Genomic DNA, 15919 nt, shown 5'->3' with positions numbered 1-15919 from the left:
CTCTACCTCTCTCTGTCTCATACATATACATGCACGCTCTGTCTCTCTCACTCTCACACAGATATACGCACGCTCAGTTTCTCTCTCACAGAAAGGCACGCCCTGTCTGTCTCTCACACGCACACACACGCTCATGCTCAGTCTCTCATACATACGCATGATCTGTCTGTCTCTCTCTCACACACGCAGGCTCACTTTGTCTCTCTCACACACACACACACGCTCTGTATCTCTCTGACAGGCACGCATGCTGTGTCTGTCTCTCACACACACGCACGCTCTGTCTCTCTCTCTCTCACAGACATGCACGCTTTGTCTCTCTCTCACAGACACGCACTCTCTGTCTCTCTCTCGCAGACACGCACGCTCAGTCTCTCTCTCACAGACACGCACACTCAGTCTCTCTCTCACAGACACGCACGCTCAGTCTCTCTCTCACAGACACGCACGCTCAGTCTCTCTCTCACATCCATGCACGTTCTGTCTGACTCTCACACACATGCACGCTCTGTCTCGCTCTCTCATACACAGGCACGATCTGTCTCTCTCTCTCACACACAGGCACACCCTGTCTCTCTCTATCACACACAGGCACGCTCTGTCTCTCTCTCTCATACACACACACGCACATGCTCTGTCTCTCATACATACGCATGCTCTCTCTGCCTGTCTCACACGCACACACATGCACTTTCTGTCACTCTCTCTCACACAGACATGCACGCTCTGCCTCTCTCTCACTGACGTGCACGCTCTGTCTCTCTCTCTTTCACAGACACGCACGCTCTGTTTCTCTCTCACAGACATGCACGCACAGTCTCTCTCTCAGAGAAACGCATGCACAGTCTCTCTCACAGACACGCACGCTCAGTCTCTCTCAGACAGGCACACCATGTCTCTCTCTCACACACAAAGGCACGCTCTGTCTCTCTCTCACATACAGGCACGCTCTGTCTCTCTCTCTCACATACAGACATGTTCTGTCTCTCTCTCTCACACACACACGCGCTTGCTCTGTCTATCATACATACGCAGGCGCTGTCTGTCTCTCTCTCACAAACGCAGTCTCTGTCTCTCTCTCTCACACGCGGGCATGCTTTACCTTTCTCTCTCTCACGCATATACATGCAAGCCCTGTCTCTCTCTCTCTCACACAGATACACGCATGCTCAGTATCTCTCTCACAGAAAGCGACGCCCTTTCTGTCTCTCACATACACACACACACACACACGCGCATGCTCTGTCTCTCATACACACGCATGCTCTGTCTGTCTCTCTCTCACACACACGCATACGCGCTCTGTCACTCTCTCACACAGACATGCACGCTCTGTCTCTCTCTCACCGACGTGCACGCTCTGTCTCTCTCTCACAGACATGCACGCTCTGTCGCTCTCTCACTGACACGCATGCTCTGTCACTCTCTCACTGACACGCACGCTCTGTCTCTCTCTCACAGACACGCACGCTCAGTCTCTCTCTCACAGACATGCACGCTCAGTCTATATCTCACAGGCATGCAAGATCTGTCTCTCTCTCACAGGCACGCACGCTCTGTATCTCTCTCACAGAAAAGCACGCTCTTTCTCTTACACACACGCTGGCTCTTTGTCTCTCTCTCAAGACACGCATGCTCAGTCTCTCTCTCTCAGACAGGCACACCATGTCTCTCTCTCACACACATGCAAGCTCTGTCTCTCTTTCTCACACAAAGGCAAGCTCTGTCTCTCTCTCACAGACAGCCATGCTCTGTCTCTCTCTCTCACACACACACACGCGCATGCTCTGTCTCTCATACATACACATGCTCTGTCTGTCTCTCTCACATGCGGGCATGCTCTACCTCTCTCTCTCTCACACATATACATGCAAGCTCTCTCTCTTCACTCTCACACAGATATACGCATGCTCAGTTTCTCTCTCACAGAAAGGCACGCCCTGTCTGTCTCACACTCGCACACACATGCACATGCTGTGTCTCTCATACATACTCATGATCTGTCTGTCTCTCTCTCACACACACAGGCTCACTTTGTCTCTCTCACACACACGCACGCTCAGTCTCTCTCTCTCAGACAGGCACACAATGTCTCTCTCTCACACACATGCACGCTCTTTCTCTCTCTCACATACAGGCATGTTCTGTCTCCCTCTCTCACACACACACACGCGCATGCTCTGTCTATCATACACACGCATGCTCTGTCTGTCTCTCTCTCACAAACGCAGGCTCTGTCTCTCTCTCTCACACGCGGGCATGCTCTACCTCTCTCTCTCTCACGCATATACATGCACGCCCTGTCTCTCTCTCTCTCACACAGATACACGCACACTCAGATTCTCTCTCACACAAAGGAAAGCCCTGTCTGTCTCTCACACACAAACACACGCGCATGCTCTGTCTCTCATACATACGCATGCTCTGTCTGTCTCTCTCTCACACACACACATGCACGCTCTGTCACTCTCTCTGACACAGACATGCACGCTTTGTCTCTCTCTCACCGATGTGCACGCTCTGTCTCTCTCTCACAGGCACGCAGGCTCTGTCGCTCTCTCACAGACACGCATGCTCTGTCTCTCTCACAGACATGCACGCTCTGTCTCTATCTCACAGACAGGCACGTTCTTTCTCTCTCTCTCACACACACAGACGCGCAAGCTCTGTCTCTCATACATACGCATGCTCGGTCTGTCTCTGTCTCACACACACACACGCACATACTGTCACTCCCTTTCTCACAGACACGCACGCTCTGTCTTCTCTCACCGACATGCATGCTCACTCTCTCTCTCACAGCCAGGCATGCTCTGTCTCTCTCTCTCACACACACACACGCGCATGCTCTGTCTCTCATACATACACATGCTCTGTCTGTCTCTGCCTCACGCGGGCATGCTCTACCTCTCTCTCTCTCACACATATACATGCACGCTCTGTCTCTCTCACTCTCACACAGATATAAGCACGCTCAGTTTCTCTCTCAACAGAAAGGCACGCCCTGTCTGTCTCTCACTCGCACACACATGCGCATGCTCTGTCTCTCATACATATGCATGATCTGTCTGTCTCTCTCTCTCACACACGCAGGCTCACTTTGTCTCTCTCACACACACGCACGCTCTGTATCTCTCTCACAGGCACGCACGCTCAGTCTCTATCTCACCGACATGCATGCTCTGTCTCTCTCTCACAGACACGCACGCTCCGTCTCTCTCTCACAGACACGCACACTGTGTCTCTCTCTCACAGGCATGCACGCTCTGTCGCTCTCTCACAGACACACACGCGTTATCTCTCTCTCACAGACATGCACGCTCTGTCTCTCTCTCACACACACGCACGCTCTGTCTCGCTCTATCTCACAGACACGCACGCTTTGTCTCTCTTTCACAGACAAGCACACTCTGTCTCTCTCTCGCAGACACGCACGCTCAGTCTCTCTCTCACAGACACGCATGCTCAGTCTCTCTCTCAAAGACACGCACGCTCTGTGTCTCTCTCACAGAAACGCACGTGCTATCTCTCTCTCACAGACACGCACACTCTTTCTCTCTCTCACACACACGCAGGCTCTTTGTCTCTCTCTCTCTCATAGACACACATACTCTGTCTCTCTCTCACAGACACACACGCTCTGTCTCTCTCTCACAGACACGCATGCTCTGTCTCTCTCTCACAGACAGGCACGGTCTGTCTCGCTCTCTCACACACACAGACGCGCAAGCTCTGTCTCTCAAACATACGCATGCTCTGTCTGTCTCTGTCTCACACATGCACACACTGTCACTCCCTTTCTCATAGAAACGCACGCTCTGTCTTCTCTCACCGATATGCATGCTCTGTCTCTCTCTCACAGACAGGCATGCTCCGTCTCTCTCTCACAGACACGCACGCTGTGGCTGTCTCTCACAGACACGCAAGCTCTGTCTCTCTCTCACAGACAGCCATGCTCTGTCTCTCTCTCTCACACACACACACGCGCATGCTCTGTCTCTCATACATACACATGCTCTGTCTGTCTCTCTCACATGCGGGCATGCTCTACCTCTCTCTCTCTCACACATATACATGCAAGCTCTCTCTCTTCACTCTCACACAGATATACGCATGCTCAGTTTCTCTCTCACAGAAAGGCACGCCCTGTCTGTCTCACACTCGCACACACATGCACATGCTGTGTCTCTCATACATACTCATGATCTGTCTGTCTCTCTCTCACACACACAGGCTCACTTTGTCTCTCTCACACACACGCACGCTCAGTCTCTCTCTCTCAGACAGGCACACAATGTCTCTCTCTCACACACATGCACGCTCTTTCTCTCTCTCACATACAGGCATGTTCTGTCTCCCTCTCTCACACACACACACGCGCATGCTCTGTCTATCATACACACGCATGCTCTGTCTGTCTCTCTCTCACAAACGCAGGCTCTGTCTCTCTCTCTCACACGCGGGCATGCTCTACCTCTCTCTCTCTCACGCATATACATGCACGCCCTGTCTCTCTCTCTCTCACACAGATACACGCACACTCAGATTCTCTCTCACACAAAGGAAAGCCCTGTCTGTCTCTCACACACAAACACACGCGCATGCTCTGTCTCTCATACATACGCATGCTCTGTCTGTCTCTCTCTCACACACACACATGCACGCTCTGTCACTCTCTCTGACACAGACATGCACGCTTTGTCTCTCTCTCACCGATGTTCACGCTCTGTCTCTCTCTCACAGGCACGCAGGCTCTGTCGCTCTCTCACAGACACGCATGCTCTGTCTCTCTCACAGACATGCACGCTCTGTCTCTATCTCACAGACAGGCACGTTCTTTCTCTCTCTCTCACACACACAGACGCGCAAGCTCTGTCTCTCATACATACGCATGCTCGGTCTGTCTCTGTCTCACACACACACACGCACATACTGTCACTCCCTTTCTCACAGACACGCACGCTCTGTCTTCTCTCACCGACATGCATGCTCACTCTCTCTCTCACAGCCAGGCATGCTCTGTCTCTCTCTCTCACACACACACACGCGCATGCTCTGTCTCTCATACATACACATGCTCTGTCTGTCTCTGCCTCACGCGGGCATGCTCTACCTCTCTCTCTCTCACACATATACATGCACGCTCTGTCTCTCTCACTCTCACACAGATATAAGCACGCTCAGTTTCTCTCTCAACAGAAAGGCACGCCCTGTCTGTCTCTCACTCGCACACACATGCGCATGCTCTGTCTCTCATACATATGCATGATCTGTCTGTCTCTCTCTCTCACACACGCAGGCTCACTTTGTCTCTCTCACACACACGCACGCTCTGTATCTCTCTCACAGGCACGCACGCTCAGTCTCTATCTCACCGACATGCATGCTCTGTCTCTCTCTCACAGACACGCACGCTCCGTCTCTCTCTCACAGACACGCACACTGTGTCTCTCTCTCACAGGCATGCACGCTCTGTCGCTCTCTCACAGACACACACGCGTTATCTCTCTCTCACAGACATGCACGCTCTGTCTCTCTCTCACACACACGCACGCTCTGTCTCGCTCTATCTCACAGACACGCACGCTTTGTCTCTCTTTCACAGACAAGCACACTCTGTCTCTCTCTCGCAGACACGCACGCTCAGTCTCTCTCTCACAGACACGCATGCTCAGTCTCTCTCTCAAAGACACGCACGCTCTGTGTCTCTCTCACAGAAACGCACGTGCTATCTCTCTCTCACAGACACGCACACTCTTTCTCTCTCTCACACACACGCAGGCTCTTTGTCTCTCTCTCTCTCATAGACACACATACTCTGTCTCTCTCTCACAGACACACACGCTCTGTCTCTCTCTCACAGACACGCATGCTCTGTCTCTCTCTCACAGACAGGCACGGTCTGTCTCGCTCTCTCACACACACAGACGCGCAAGCTCTGTCTCTCAAACATACGCATGCTCTGTCTGTCTCTGTCTCACACATGCACACACTGTCACTCCCTTTCTCATAGAAACGCACGCTCTGTCTTCTCTCACCGATATGCATGCTCTGTCTCTCTCTCACAGACAGGCATGCTCCGTCTCTCTCTCACAGACACGCACGCTGTGGCTGTCTCTCACAGACACGCATGCTCTGTCGCTCTCTCACAGACACACACGCGTTATCTCTCTCTCACAGACACGCACGCTTTGTCTCTCTCTCACAGACAAGCACGCTCTGTCTCTCTCTCGCAGACACGCACGCTCAGTCTCTCTCTCACAGAAAGGCACGCTCAGTCTCTCTCTCAAAGACACGCATGCTCAATTTCTCTCTCACAGACATGCACGCTGAGTCTCTCTCTCACAGACACGCACTCTCAGTCTCTCTCTCACATACATGCACATTCTGTCTGACTCTCACACACATGCAGGCTCCGTCTCGCTCTCTCAAACACAGGCATGATCTGTCTCTGTCTCTCACACACAGGCACGCTCTGTCTCTCTCTATCACACACAGGCACGCTCTGTCTCTCTCTCTCACACACACACACGCGCATGCTCTGTCACTCATACATATGCAAGCTCTGTCTGTCTCTCTCTCACGCACACACATGCAAGCTCTGCCAGTCTCTCTCACACAGACATGTACGCTCTGTCTCTCTCTCACCGACGTGCAGGCTCTTTCTCTCTTTCACAGACAAGCACGCTCTGTCTCTCTCTCAAAGACACGCATGCTCTGTCACTATCTCACAGACATGCATGCTCAGTCTCTGTCTCACAGACACGCCCGCTCTCTCTCTCTCACACACACACGCAGGCTCTTTGTCTCTCTCTCTCTCATAGACAGGCATGCTCTGTCTCTCTCTCACAGACACGCATGCTCTGTCTCTCTCTCACAGACAGGCACGGTCTGTCTCTCTCTCTCACACACACAGACGCGCACGCTCTGTCTCTCATACATATGCATGCTCTGTCAGTCTCTGTCTCACACACGCACACACTGTCACTCCCTTTCTCACAGACACACATGCTCTGTCTTCTCTCACCGACATGCATGCTCTGTCTCTCTCTCACAGACAGGCACGCTCTGTCTCTCTCTCTCACACACACACACACGCATGCTCTGTCTCTCATACATACGCATGCTCTGTCTGTCTCTCTCACACGCGGGCATGGTCTACCTCTCTCCGTCTCATACATATACATGCATGTTCTGTCTCTATCCCTCTCACACAGATATACGCATGCTCAGTTTCTCTCTCACAGAAAGGCACGCCCTGTCTGTCTCTGACACGCACACATACACGTATGCTCTGTCTCTCATACATACGCAGGATCTGTCTGTCTCTCTCTCACACACGCAGGCTCACTTTGTCTCTCTCACACACATGCACGCTCTGTATCTCTCACAGGCATGCATGCTCAGTCTCTCTCTCACCGACATGCACGCTTTGTCTCTCTCTCACAGACACACACGCTACGTCTCTCTCTCACAGACACGCACGCTGTCTCTCTCTCTACAGACACGCACGCTCTGTCTCTCTCTCACAGACACGCACGCGTTATCTCTCTCTCACAGACACGCACGCTCTGACTCTCTCTCACACACACGCACGCCCTCTCTCTCTCTCTCTCTCTCACAGACACGCACGCTCTGTCTCTCTCTCACAGACACTCATGCTCAGTCTCTCTCTCACATACATGCATGTTCTGTCTGACTCTCACACACATGCACACTCTGTCTCGCTCTCTCACACTCAGGCACGATCTGTCTCTCTCTCTCACACACAGGCACACTCTGTCTCTCTCTATCACACACAGGCATGCTCTGTCTCTCTCTCTCACAAACACACACACGCATGCTCTGTCTCTCATACATACTCATGCTCTGTCTGTCTCTCTCTCTCACACACACACACACACGCACACTCTGTCACTCTCTCTCTCACAGACACGCATGCTCTGTCTCTCTCACTGACACGCACGCTCTGTCTCTCTCTCACAGACACGCACACTCTGTCTCTCTCTCACAGACACGCACGCTCTGAATCTCACTCTCACAGACCCGCAAGCACTATCTCTCTCTCACAGACATGCACGCTCTGTCTCTCTCTCTTTCACAGACACGCATGCTCTCTCTCTCTCTCACAGACACGCATGCTCAGTCTCTCTCTCACAGACACGCATGCTCAGTCTCTCTCTCAAGACACGCATGCTCAGTCTCTCTCTCTCAGACAGGCACACCATGTCTCTCTCTCACACACATGCACGCTCTGTCTCTCTTTCTCACACAAAGGCAAGCTCTGTCTCTCTCTCACATACAGGCATGTTCTCTCTCTCTCTCTCACACACACACTCGCGCATGCTCTGTCTATCATACATACGCATGCTCTTTCTGTCTCTCTCTCACAAACACAGGCTCTGTCTCTCTTTCTCTCACATGCGGGCATGCTGTAGCCTCTCTCTCTCTCACACATATACATGCATGCAATTTATCTCTCTCTCTCACGCAGATACATGCACACTCAGTTTCTCTCTCACAGAAAGGGACGCCCTGTCTGTCTCTCACACACAAACACATGCACATGCTCTGTGTCTCGTACATACGCATGCTCTGTCTGTCTCTCTCTCTCACACACAGGCTCACTTTGTCTCTCCCACTCACAAGCACGCTCTGTATCTCTCTCACAGGCACGCACGCTCAGTCTCTCTCTCACCGACATGCACGCTCTGTCTCTCTCTCACAAACACGCATGCTCTGTCTCTCTCTCACAGACACACACGCTCTGTCTCTCTCTCACAGAGACGCATGCACTATCTCTCTCTCACAGACACACACGCTCGGTCTGTCTCTCACAGACATGCACACTCAGTCTCTCTCTCACAGACACGTACACGCTGACGCTCTCTCTCACAGACACGCCGCTCTGTCTCTCTCTCACAGTCATGCATGCTCAGTTGCTCTCTCACAGACAGGCATGCCCTTTCTGTCGCTCACACACATGCATGCTCTGTCTCCCTCTCTCACAGACAGGCACACTTTATCTCTCTCTCCCACACACACACACGCGCATGCTCTGTGTCTCATACATACGCATGCTCTGCCGGTCTCTCTCTCTCCCACACGCAGGCTGACTTTGTCTCTTTCACACAAAAGCACGCACTGTCTCTCTCTCTCACACACGCGGACATGCTCTGTCTCTCTCTCTCTCTCTCACATAGACACGCACGCTCTGTCTCTCTCTTACAAAGACACAAGCACGCTCTGTCTCTCTCACACACACACACGCAGGCTCTGTCTCTCTCTAAACCACACACACGCACGCTCTGGTCTCTCTCTCTCACAGACACGCACGCCCTGTCTCTCTCTCACAGACATGCATGCTCAGTCTCTCTCTCACAGACATACACGCTCTGTCTCTGTCTGTCACACACAGGCACGCTCTGTCTCACTCTCTCACACACAGACGCGCATGCTCTGTCTCTCATACATACTCATGCTCTGTTTGTCTCTCTCTCACACACACACATGCACGCTCTGTCACTTTCTCTCACACAGACAGGCACACTCTGTCTCTCTCTCAACGACGTGCACGGTCTGTCTCTATCTCACAGGCACGCACGCCCTGTCTCTCTTTCACAGACATGCACGCGCTATCTCTCTCTCACAGACACGCACGCTCTCTCTCTCTCACACACACGCAGGCTCTTTGTCTCTCTCTCTCATAGACACGCACGCTCTGTCTCTCTGTCACAGACACGCACGTTCTATTCTCTCTCACAGACACGCATGCTTTGTCTCTCTCTCACAGACAGGCACGCTCTGTCTCTCTCTCTCTCACACACAGATGCGCAAGCTCTGTCTCTCATACATACGCATGCTCGGTCTGTCTCTGTCTCACACACACACACGCACACACTGTCACTCCCTTTCTCACAGACATGCACGCTCTGTCTTCTCTCACCGACATGCATGCTCACTCTCTCTCTCACAGACAGGCATGCTCTGTCTCTCTCTCTCACACACACACACGCGCATGCTCTGTCTCTCATACATACGCATGATCTGTCTGTCTCTCTCTCACACACGCAGGCTCACTATGTCTCTCTCACACACACACACAAGCTCTGTATCTGTCTCACAGGCATGCATGCTGTGTCCCTCTCCCACACACACACACGCTCTGTCTCTCTCTCTCTCACAGACATGAACGCTCAGTCTCTCTCTCACAGACACGCACGCTCAGTCTCTCTCTCACAGACACGCACGCTCAGTCTCTCTCTCACAGACACGCACGCTCAGTTTCTCTCTCACATACATGCACGTTCTGTCTGACTCTCACACACATGCACGCTCTGTCTCGCTCTCTCACACACAGGCACGATCTGTCTCTCTCTCTCACACTCAGGGTTACCCTGTCTCTCTCTATCACACACAGGCACGCTCTGTCTCTCTCTCTCATACACACACACGCGCATGCTCTGTCTCTCATACATACGCATGCTCTGTCTGTCTCTCTCACACGCACACACATGCACGCTCTGTCACTCTCTCTCACACAGACATGCACGCTCTGCCTCACTCTCACTGACGTGCACGCTCTGTCTCTCTCTCTTTCACAGACACGCACGCTCTGTTTCTCTCTCACAGACATGCACGCACAGTCTCTCTCTCACAGAAGCGCATGCTCAGTCTCTATGTCACAGACACGCACGCTCAGTCTCTCTCTCTCAGACAGGCACACCATGTCTCTCTCTCACACACATGCACACTCTGTCTCTCTCTCTCACACAAAGGCACGCTCTGTCTCTCTCTCACGTACAGGCACGCTATGTCTCTCTCTCTCACATACAGGCATGTTCTGTCTCTCTCTCTCACACACACACGCGCATGCTCTGTCTATCATACATACGCATGCGCTGTCTGTCTCTCTCTCACAAACGCAGTCTCTGTCTCTCTCTCTCACACGCGGGCATTCTTTACCTCTCTCTCTCTCATGCATATACATGCACGCCCTGTCTCTCTCTCTCTCACACAGATATACGCACGCTCAGATTCTCTCTCACAGAAAGCGACGCCCTGTCTGTCTCTCACACACATACTCACACGCGCATGCTCTGTCTCTCATACATACGCATGCTCTGTCTGTCTCTCTCTCACACACACGCATGCACGCTCTGTCACTCTCTCACAAAGACATGCACGCTCTGTCTCTCTCTCACAGACACGCACGCTACGTCTCTCTCTCACAGACACGCACGCTGTCTCTCTCTCTACAGACACGCACGCTCTGTCTCTCTCTCACAGACACGCACGCGTTATCTCTCTCTCACAGACACGCATGCTCTGTCTCTCTCTCACACACACGCACGCCCTCTCTCTCTCTCTCTCACAGACACGCACGCTCTGTCTCTCTCTCACAGACACTCATGCTCAGTCTCTCTCTCACATACATGCATGTTCTGTCTGACTCTCACACACATGCACGCTCTGTCTCGCTCTCTCACACTCAGGCACGATCTGTCTCTCTCTCTCACACACAGGCACGCTCTGTCTCTCTCTATCAAACACAGGCATGCTCTGTCTCTCTCTCTCACAAACACACACACGCAAGCTCTGTCTCTCATACATACGCATGCTCTGTCTGTCTCTCTCTCACACACACACACACACGCACACTCTGTCACTCTCTCTCTCACAGACACGCATGCTCTGTCTCTCTCACTGACACGCACGCTCTGTCTCTCTCTCACAGACACGCACACTCTGTCTCTCTCTCACAGACACGCACGCTCTGAATCTCACTCTCACAGACCCGCAAGCACTATCTCTCTCTCACAGACATGCACGCTCTGTCTCTCTCTCTTTCACAGACACGCATGCTCTCTCTCTCTCTCACAGACACGCATGCTCAGTCTCTCTCTCACAGACACGCATGCTCAGCCTCTCTCTCAAGACACGCATGCTCAGTCTCTCTCTCTCAGACAGGCACACCATGTCTCTCTCTCACACACATGCACGCTCTGTCTCTCTCTCTCACACAAAGGCAAGCTCTGTCTCTCTCTCACATACAGGCATGTTCTGTCTCTCTCTCTCACACACACACTCGCGCATGCTCTGTCTATCATACATACGCATGCTCTTTCTGTCTCTCTCTCACAAACACAGGCTCTGTCTCTCTTTCTCTCACATGCGGGCATGCTGTAGCCTCTCTCTCTCTCACACATATACATGCATGCAATTTCTCTCTCTCTCTCACACAGATACATGCACGCTCATTTTCTCTCTCACAGAAAGGGACGCCCTGTCTGTCTCTCACACACAAACACATGCACATGCTCTGTGTCTCGTACATACGCATGCTCTGTCTGTCTCTCTCTCTCACACACAGGCTCACTTTGTCTCTCCCACTCACAAGCACGCTCTGTATCTCTCTCACAGGCACGCATGCTCAGTCTCTCTCTCACCGACATGCACGCTCTGTCTCTCTCTCACAAACACGCATGCTCTGTCTCTCTCTCACAGAGACACACGCTCTGTCTCTCTCTCACAGACACGCACGCGCTATCTCTCTCTCACAGACACACATGCTCGGTCTGTCTCTCACAGACACGCACACTCAGTCTCTCTCTCACAGACACGTACGCGCTGTCGCTCTCTCTCACAGACACGCCGCTCTGTCTCTCTCTCACAGACACGCATGCTCAGTTGCTCTCTCACAGACAGGCATGCCCTTTCTGTCACACACACACATGCATGCTCTGTCTCCCTCTCTCACAGACAGGCACACTTTATCTCTCTCTCCCACACACACACACGCGCATGCTCTGTGTCTCATACATACGCATGCTCTGCCGGTCTCTCTCTCCCACACGCAGGCTGACTTTGTCTCTTTCACACAAAAGCACGCACTGTCTCTCTCTCTCACACACGCGGACATGCTCTGTCTCTCTCTCTCTCTCTCACATAGACACGCACGCTCTGTCTCTCTCTTACAAAGACACAAGCACGCTCTGTCTCTCTCACACACACACACGCAGGCTCTGTCTCTCTCTAAACCACACACACGCACGCTCTGGTCTCTCTCTCTCACAGACACGCACGCCCTGTCTCTCTCTCACAGACATGCATGCTCAGTCTCTCTCTCACAGACATACACGCTCTGTCTCTGTCTGTCACACACAGGCACGCTCTGTCTCACTCTCTCACACACAGACGCGCATGCTCTGTCTCTCATACATACTCATGCTCTGTTTGTCTCTCTCTCACACACACACATGCACGCTCTGTCACTTTCTCTCACACAGACAGGCACACTCTGTCTCTCTCTCACCGACGTGCACGGTCTGTCTCTATCTCACAGGCACGCACGCCCTGTCTCTCTTTCACAGACATGCACGCGCTATCTCTCTCTCACAGACACGCACGCTCTCTCTCTCTCACACACACGCAGGCTCTTTGTCTCTCTCTCTCATAGACACGCACGCTCTGTCTCTCTGTCACAGACACGCACGTTCTATTCTCTCTCACAGACACGCATGCTTTGTCTCTCTCTCACAGACAGGCACGCTCTGTCTCTCTCTCTCTCACACACAGATGCGCAAGCTCTGTCTCTCATACATACGCATGCTCGGTCTGTCTCTGTCTCACACACACACACGCACACACTGTCACTCCCTTTCTCACAGACATGCACGCTCTGTCTTCTCTCACCGACATGCATGCTCACTCTCTCTCTCACAGACAGGCATGCTCTGTCTCTCTCTCTCACACACACACACGCGCATGCTCTGTCTCTCATACATACGCATGATCTGTCTGTCTCTCTCTCACACACGCAGGCTCACTATGTCTCTCTCACACACACACACAAGCTCTGTATCTGTCTCACAGGCACGCATGCTGTGTCCCTCTCTCACACACACACACGCTCTGTCTCTCTCTCTCTCACAGACATGAACGCTCAGTCTCTCTCTCACAGACACGCACGCTCAGTCTCTCTCTCACAGACACGCACGCTCAGTCTCTCTCTCACAGACACGCACGCTCAGTTTCTCTCTCACATACATGCACGTTCTGTCTGACTCTCACACACATGCACGCTCTGTCTCGCTCTCTCACACACAGGCATGATCTGTCTCTCTCTCTCACACACAGGGTTACCCTGTCTCTCTCTATCACACACAGGGACGCTCTGTCTCTCTCTCTCATACACACACACGCGCATGCTCTGTCTCTCATACATACGCATGCTCTGTCTGTCTCTCTCTCACGCACACACATGCACGCTCTGTCACTCTCTCTCACACAGACATGCACACTCTGCCTCACTCTCACTGACGTGCACGCTCTGTCTCTCTCTCTTTCACAGACACGCACGCTCTGTTTCTCTCTCACAGACATGCACGCACAGTCTCTCTCTCACAGAAGCGCATGCTCAGTCTCTATGTCACAGACACGCACGCTCAGTCTCTCTCTCTCAGACAGGCACACCATGTCTCTCTCTCACACACATGCACACTCTGTCTCTCTCTCTCACACAAAGGCACGCTCTGTCTCTCTCTCACGTACAGGCACGCTATGTCTCTCTCTCTCACATACAGGCATGTTCTGTCTCTCTCTCTCACACACACACGCGCATGCTCTGTCTATCATACATACGCATGCGCTGTCTGTCTCTCTCTCACAAACGCAGTCTCTGTCTCTCTCTCTCACACGCGGGCATTCTTTACCTCTCTCTCTCTCATGCATATACATGCACGCCCTGTCTCTCTCTCTCTCACACAGATATACGCACGCTCAGATTCTCTCTCACAGAAAGCAATGCCCTGTCTGTCTCTCACACACACACACACACACACGCGCATGCTCTGTCTCTCATACATACGCATGCTCTGTCTGTCTCTCTCTCACACACACGCATGCACGCTCTGTCACTCTCTCACAAAGACATGCACGCTCTGTCTCTCTCTCACAGACACGCACGCTACGTCTCTCTCTCACAGACACGCACGCTGTCTCTCTCTCTACAGACACGCACGCTCTGTCTCTCTCTCACAGACACGCACGCGTTATCTCTCTCTCACAGACACGCACGCTCTGTCTCTCTCTCACACACACGCACGCCCTCTCTCTCTCTCTCTCACAGACACGCACGCTCTGTCTCTCTCTCACAGACACTCATGCTCAGTCTCTCTCTCACATACATGCATGTTCTGTCTGACTCTCACACACATGCACGCTCTGTCTCGCTCTCTCACACTCAGGCACGATCTGTCTCTCTCTCTCACACACAGGCACGCTCTGTCTCTCTCTATCAAACACAGGCATGCTCTGTCTCTCTCTCTCACAAACATACACACGCATGCTCTGTCTCTCATACATACGCATGCTCTGTCTGTCTCTCTCTCACACACACACACACGCACACTCTGTCACTCTCTCTCTCACAGACACGCATGCTCTGTCTCTCTCACTGACATGCACGCTCTGTCTCTCTCTCACAGACACGCACACTCTGTCTCTCTCTCACTGACACGCACGCTCTGAATCTCACTCTCACAGACCCGTAAGCAATATCTCTCTCTCACAGACATGCACGCTCTGTCTCTCTCTCTCTCACAGACACGCACGCTCTCTCTCTCTCTCACAGACACGCATGCTCAGTCTCTCTCTCACAGACACGCACTCTCAGTCTCTCTCTCAAGACACGCATGCTCAGTCTCTCTCTCTCAGACAGGCACACCATGTCTCTCTCTCACACACATGCACGCTCTGTCTCTCTTTCTCACACAAAGGCAAGCTCTGTCTCTCACTCACATACAGGCATGTTCTGTCCCTCTCTCTCACACACACACTCGCGCATGCTCTGTCTATCATACATACGCATGCTCTTTCTGTCTCTCTCTCACAAACACAGGCTCTGTCTCTCTTTCTC

Source organism: Carcharodon carcharias, chromosome 4 (genome assembly GCF_017639515.1).
Source record: "Carcharodon carcharias isolate sCarCar2 chromosome 4, sCarCar2.pri, whole genome shotgun sequence".
In the NCBI taxonomy this organism is placed as follows: Eukaryota; Metazoa; Chordata; class Chondrichthyes; order Lamniformes; family Lamnidae; genus Carcharodon; species Carcharodon carcharias.
The sequence above is the reverse complement of the archived record's forward strand: the minus strand, read 5'-3'. Positions refer to the sequence as shown.